The sequence below is a fragment of the Gavialis gangeticus genome, unplaced genomic scaffold, assembly GCF_001723915.1.
Source record: "Gavialis gangeticus isolate Ggan-Ray unplaced genomic scaffold, GavGan_comp1, whole genome shotgun sequence".
In the NCBI taxonomy this organism is placed as follows: Eukaryota; Metazoa; Chordata; order Crocodylia; family Gavialidae; genus Gavialis; species Gavialis gangeticus.
This window is the reverse complement of record NW_017729031.1, coordinates 103678030-103684375: the sequence shown is the minus strand read 5'-3', so window position 1 is coordinate 103684375 and position 6346 is coordinate 103678030.

Below are 6346 nucleotides of genomic sequence, written 5' to 3'. Positions count from 1 at the left end.
TGCAATTTTAATCTGCTAAGAGAAGTATTAAACATCTCGCAAGCAGCCTTCTAGACATCTGTAGCCCTCCACACCCGGTAGGTATGTCAGCATTTTGGGTGGTGACGTAAACAACCTTGGAAAAAAGACAGATGTACTGTGGGCAAAGCCAGTGGAGAAATGGAAGTGCCTGCAAAGTACCAGTGGTTAGCTACAGTCCTATCCTCACCCACCGTTCCCCTAGCTCCCCTCTGCCATGGAAGCTAAGATAGATGCACCACCACCTCTTTTTTTTTTTTACTATGTTTCTGCTATGTTCCACTGGAGTTTCTGTTTTTCATCAGAAAGTAGCAGACGTTGTTTGAAGTGCCACCTTCCCCAGAAATGTAGGGTGTGCATGTGCTGGTATTTGGTATACACTTCATGCTGGATATGAAGAGCTGCACTCCGCTGATAAATCAGTTAGAGAAGTCAGTATTGAGCAGCACTGGCTATTTTCTCTAAATACTGAGCATGCAGACCCCGCAGTGCTCTCAGGTCACATGCACAGAATGCCAAATAGTCACATGAACTGCATGCCCACAGTCTCCTCTGAAGTCTCTGGGAGTTTCAAGGGATCAATACCTCTTAAAAATGTAGTTATTGTACCAAAAATACCTAATTATTTATCACAACAGCTGGGAGAGAGCAACAGGGTTCGTAATGCTAATCTATTCTGTTCTAGGTTGCATCTTTTCTGGGTTTATCTCAGTAGCATCTGATTGCTTTGTTTGTGTGTCTTATCATACATAGTTGCTGGGGAAGCCTTGTTTGGAGGGAGTGGGTTGCTTTACTACTAAAAAAAAGGACACAAGAGGAGAGGGAAATAAATGGATTGACAAGTGAGATGAATAAATGTTCCTGTTGCCTGCATTCTGTGGAGGTGTCTCACATACCAAATTATGACATAACTGTAGGAGTAATGGCTGCAGCTGTTGCCTTTGTAAAATGATCTGCAATACCACATGCTAATAAGTAAGACAACATGTCTAAGTCACTTTATACAATACCAGAAGTCTAATCCCATGCCATGCAAGCACAGTGCTAAAAGTGGTCATATCACACAGTAGGATCAGTCCTGGAATAATCACATCCTTAGGAAAAAATCCTCTGTGTAATACAATGAAATCCCACTTAAACAAGTCAACCTTGTGAATCTATTAGAGACGCATCCCCAGAGTACTGCTACCATACCTTTCTTTTAATACAAAATGGAACATTCATGTGTAAAAACGAATACAAGAGCAGAATATTTACTAGGGTGAAACTGGCTTCTGTTGGGAAGTATAATGAGTTCTATGATAGAAAAGCTAGAATTTCCAGGAGGAGGATGGTAGATGGTGGATATATTTGCACGTCAGCTCAGTTCTGCACTCCTCACTCATGCAAAACTTCCCTTGCTTTTAGCATAACCTTTCTTGAGAAGAGAATACATCTAAATAATTCTCAGTTAATTAATGTGAATGGGAACAGCATGTCAAAATTCTTCAGGCAGTTTTGCAATCTCATCCTTTAGACCCACAAAATCTGAATTAATTTTTTCATTTTTATCTTGTATTAATTCCAAAAACCACCTTTAAAAATCATTTTGACAACTTGTTTCTAAGCATCAGCACATTTGTAAACCTGAGAAATAAATGAGAACTACTTGTGCACAGGGTAATGAGACCAGCTTGGCTAATCCAGATGTGTGACACGGGCCAACATGATTTCCCTAATACCAAGGGTTTACTGCCTGTCATTGCTATAAGCCAAGGCATATCTATACATTGAACCCACTCTGGATTTTTGTGCATCTTCATCAAGTGCTCCACAACTGTCATGCCAATGTGTATATACCTCACTTCTGTACTGCTCTCAAATAAAGATCACCTTGTCTCTTTGCATCCACAAAGCAGTGTTTGAGACTAAGCAGTCTGCATTCTGGTTACATCCCATGGCACATTATTTTGCTGCTGGGCCATGTGCTTTCAGAGATTTTCTGTACTTTGTATTTGGGGATTTCTAAAGGAATTCTAATGCTTGGTGTCACACAGAACAGTTCTCATGATATCTTTATGAACAGACAGAAGTTATGTTTGTCACACAATTGTCTCCCTGAAAGTGCTCTACAGCCATGTTGTGACACATGTACATGGCTGCAGAGTGTTTTTAAAGTGGCTGATTGCGTGACAAATTAACCCTCCTCAATGAGGGATCAGATGAAGGTGCTCCATTTTGGAGAGCCTTAGGGAACTTCTGTTCCCTACAGTCAATCTGTTGGGCGATTGAGACGGGGCTGTCTTCAGGAAGGGAGGGGGAAGAGGGGAGGAGGAGCAACCTGTGGGCTGTGGTTTGCCCAGCCTGAGCTGGAGGTGGGGCAGGCAGATTGGAGACCCCCTTCACCTGGCCCCTCCTCCAGCTCTCTGCTCTCCAGCTCAGACTGAGCAAACCCCAGGCCACAGCTTGCTTCTCCCCTCTCCCCCCTCACTTCCTGCAGACAGCACTGGAGCTGGAGGAGGTAGGGGCAGAAGATGGGTGTCTCTTCTCCTGCAGGCAGGCTCCTAACACTTCTGCAGGCAGGCCTGATTCTCCCCCACCCCCAGCCAACAAGCTGTGGAGTTGGGGGGGGCACTCTAACTCGTGGCACTTTACATAGAGTTACAGCAGGAGCCTGCAAATCTGTCAGTGTCTTTTTTGTTTCATCTCATCCACTTTCTTGCTTCTGGGAACCAGCAATGTTTTTAAAACTCTGTGAGGTCTGATTTTCTTGTGAAAATGAAAAACAGAAACCTTGTGTCTCATTTGACATGAAAATGTTTTGTTCATTTTAAGACAAGTAAGAAAATAAAGAGATAGATTTTGGTTTTCATGATAGTGTGCCTTTTATATCTAACTACTTGGGAGCAGGAGCACTTTCCCCAGGATGGAAGGAGACATAGATTTAATTCCTGTCTTTGAATAAAGGAATCCAAACCCATAATTTCCACATCCCAGTAGTCTATGCCAACAAACAAGCTGTATGATATTGTTGGGTTAGAAGATAGGGCACTTTTAATCTGCCCTGCTGACAGCTTCCCTTTGTATAAATAAAATGAAAGTAAGAGCAAGAGAGATTTCCTCTTAGGCTGCAGGCCTGCCACCCAATATCTAGTCACCCAGGCTGGTCAAAGCTAAGGGTTCCAGCAGGACCTAATCCTCTATCCACTCCCTGTCACTCGAGTGACTGGCCAGGGTCAGCTGACTCTCTAGTTCCCACCTATAAGCCCCTGACCTAGAACAGGAAGGTCTCTGAGCCACTCTAGTTAAAGCACCCACAGCATCACATGTATTCAGTGTCCTGTACTTCAAAATGGCTGCGGGGGCACTTTAACTAAAGCTTGTTCGATCAGCTTTAGTTAAAGTGCCCCCACCACCATTTTGAAGCATGAGGGTGCTCAATGCACAAGACATCGAGTCCACCGAAGCGCACTAATTAGCCTGCTCCAGAAGACTCAATTAGTTGAGTCTGCTCTGATGCTCTGTAATTACAGCACATCAGAGCAGCATCCCCACTCATGTACAGGCACCCAGTGTCTGGGCAACAAGGTAACTTGACTCTAAACTGTTTTGTTCTGTCTTCTGGTTTGCTTCTTGGCTTTGTTCTCTGTTTGATCCCCTGGCTTCTTGACTTGACTCGACCCTGGACTTTGCTTTTGAATTGACCTCCTGTCTTCCTGTCCCAGTTTGACCTTGGATTCCACTTACCCATCCCAGCCTGGTGACTAGGGCAAGTGGGATATATGGGGCCCATCTCTCCTGTGAATGTTTAAGTCATTTATGCAGTGTGGCACAGTGTTAATAGAAGAGATTTAAAGCCTCCTCCCATTGCCTGATTATGAGGGTACACTCTGGGAGGTAGGAGATGGGCATTCAAATCCTCTTGAATAGAGGAAAAAGTTGGATCTGGGCTTCCCACTTCCTGGCTAAGTGCTCTGATCCTTGTACTATTACACAAGAGAGAAACAATGACACTAGTGATGCTACCTCCATTTTTTCCCAACTGGACTATTCAGCAAATCCAGTCCAAATTCATGAACAGTTTAGGCAGGAACCAAACCTCAATTTCTGACAAATTCACTCTTTACTAAAAAATGTCATCTAGCTTTAATAGATGCCACTGCACTACTAAAGCAGACAAGGTTCTTTGGGTAAATGTGATATCTTTTATTAGACCACTAAATATTTGGAAAAATTGTTCTTTGCAAGCTTTTGGGTACAAACACCCTTGCAAAGAACAATTTTTCCAACTATTTAGTTGGTCTACTAAAAGATATCACATCTATCCAAAGAATCTTGTCTGCCTATGTCCTTAGATCAACATAGCTACAACCAACACTCCTGAAACTGTGGTACTAAGACAGGAAATCTAGGTTTCCAGTCAAGGACTATGGGAGTCCAGTGGAAGGACTGGGCAGATGTACCATGGCTGCTATAGGGTGTGCAGGTGCTCAAATCTACTTTTTCTCAAGTTGATTTGTTAACATGCATAAACATTTTGTGACCAGGCCAAAAGGATTTTAATGTAAAACTACTCAGATTTACCAACAATAACTTTTAACTTTAGTCAAAGCCTATCTAAAAACCAAAGCAAAGTGATAGTTGGTGGCACCTAATACAACATCCTTCTTTATGGGGATTAGCCGAAATGCTAATGAAATAGATCCTTTCTTCATTGTTGTTGTCACTTATCATTGTTTAAATAGAATCTTTGAGGAAGAACAGTCTCTTTGCCCTCTGACTCTCCTACATCCTTTTCACCTAAGCAGCTCTCAGGACCAATACAGCTGCATAGAGTTTAGGGCAGCATGGCACCTTGCAAACTTACTCATTCAAGGAGGCATGAGCTTTTGTGGGCTACAGCAGGGATGACGTATAGGGGGTGCGCGTGTGAGAAAAAGGTGCCGCCGACACTGTTGGTGGTGTCTGCAGGCAATCCATGATTGCCCCTGTGCTGCTGGCAGCACCTGTGGGTGGTTGCCGAACCCTGGTCAGTGCTTGCCACCCTCCCCCTTGCTGCCAACAGTGCTGGTGGCATCTGCGGGAGCTCCCTGCTCACCACCGCCAGGCTCCCACCTCCACCAGCACAGCTGTGCACCCCACAGCTGCCAGGACTACAGTCTACTTGTCAGATGCTATGAATGGACATGCAGAGAGCAAGGGTACTCAATAGAAAGGAATGTGGTAATTTAAATGCAAGTTACACTGCCTTGCCTTCTGCTTAAGTTCAGACTAATACAGGTGACTACCTCTCTGCATAGAGTTTGATAGAGTTCTGAAAGTGCTTGGTATGCCAGGTTGTTCTATCATGTAGATCACATGGCATAGTCCAGGAGTTCTTCAAAACAGATGGCCTCTGCAGACCAGAAGTCCTCTAAATGCATTGTAAGCACTTTAATCAGTTTTGTATGCAGTAAATCAAATGTCGTCAGGATGGAATAGTCTGTTGCTGAGCCACTGAAAACAGCTTGAAATTATTTATTGAAGAAGATTTTTGTTTGGTAGCCAGAAAAATGGTTGAGAAAGATCAGATAATTTTCAAAGTGTAAATAAATCCCTTTTACAGATTTTTCTCCCTTCCTTTCTTCCTATCCCTCTGTCCCTCATTACTCATTTTTCTGTCAGTTTGGCCTGGTGTCTTGATTTGCCAGAGTTTTCCCAAAGCAAATTTTCTAAGAGAATGTCAGCTAATTAATTATTGTTTCAACATCATTTTTTTCCAGACCTTTGACCTCTTGGCAGCTCTGCAAAGCACTCTGATGCATTCCACATTTGCTCAGTAAATATTTCTTTCAAACAATTAATTGAGAGACAAGAGGAAGAATGCATTGTCTTGAAAGAGAAGAGGAGGTAGGAACTGGAGAAAACAAACAGAGAGAGAAAACACAGACCAAACTTGCTGATCAGAGACTAAACACAGATCAATGCAGATGACATTAGATCCTGTGAAAAATGGAGTAGCTGTGTACTTATTTGAAAGGAACCTGCCAAGTAATATTACAGGTCTGCATTTTTTTAAATGCACCTTCTCTTTATTTTTATTCTATGATTCCCTACGTAAATGCACACGCTATCTCTTGAATGGCATCATTTATCTTTACCTTGCCAGGGAGGTAATCATTCTTTGCAGAGCCTATCACCAAATACTACACTGTAAATTAATAGCAATTGCTGTTTACCAACTGGCATTTTCTTTTCCTTTCCTATGCAGCATATACTCTGCTTCCCCATCCCCCTGTTGAAAGAGTGTGAAATCTCTGCAGGCTGCATTCTCCTCTCCCAGGTATAATTGAAGAATTACTCCACTGTA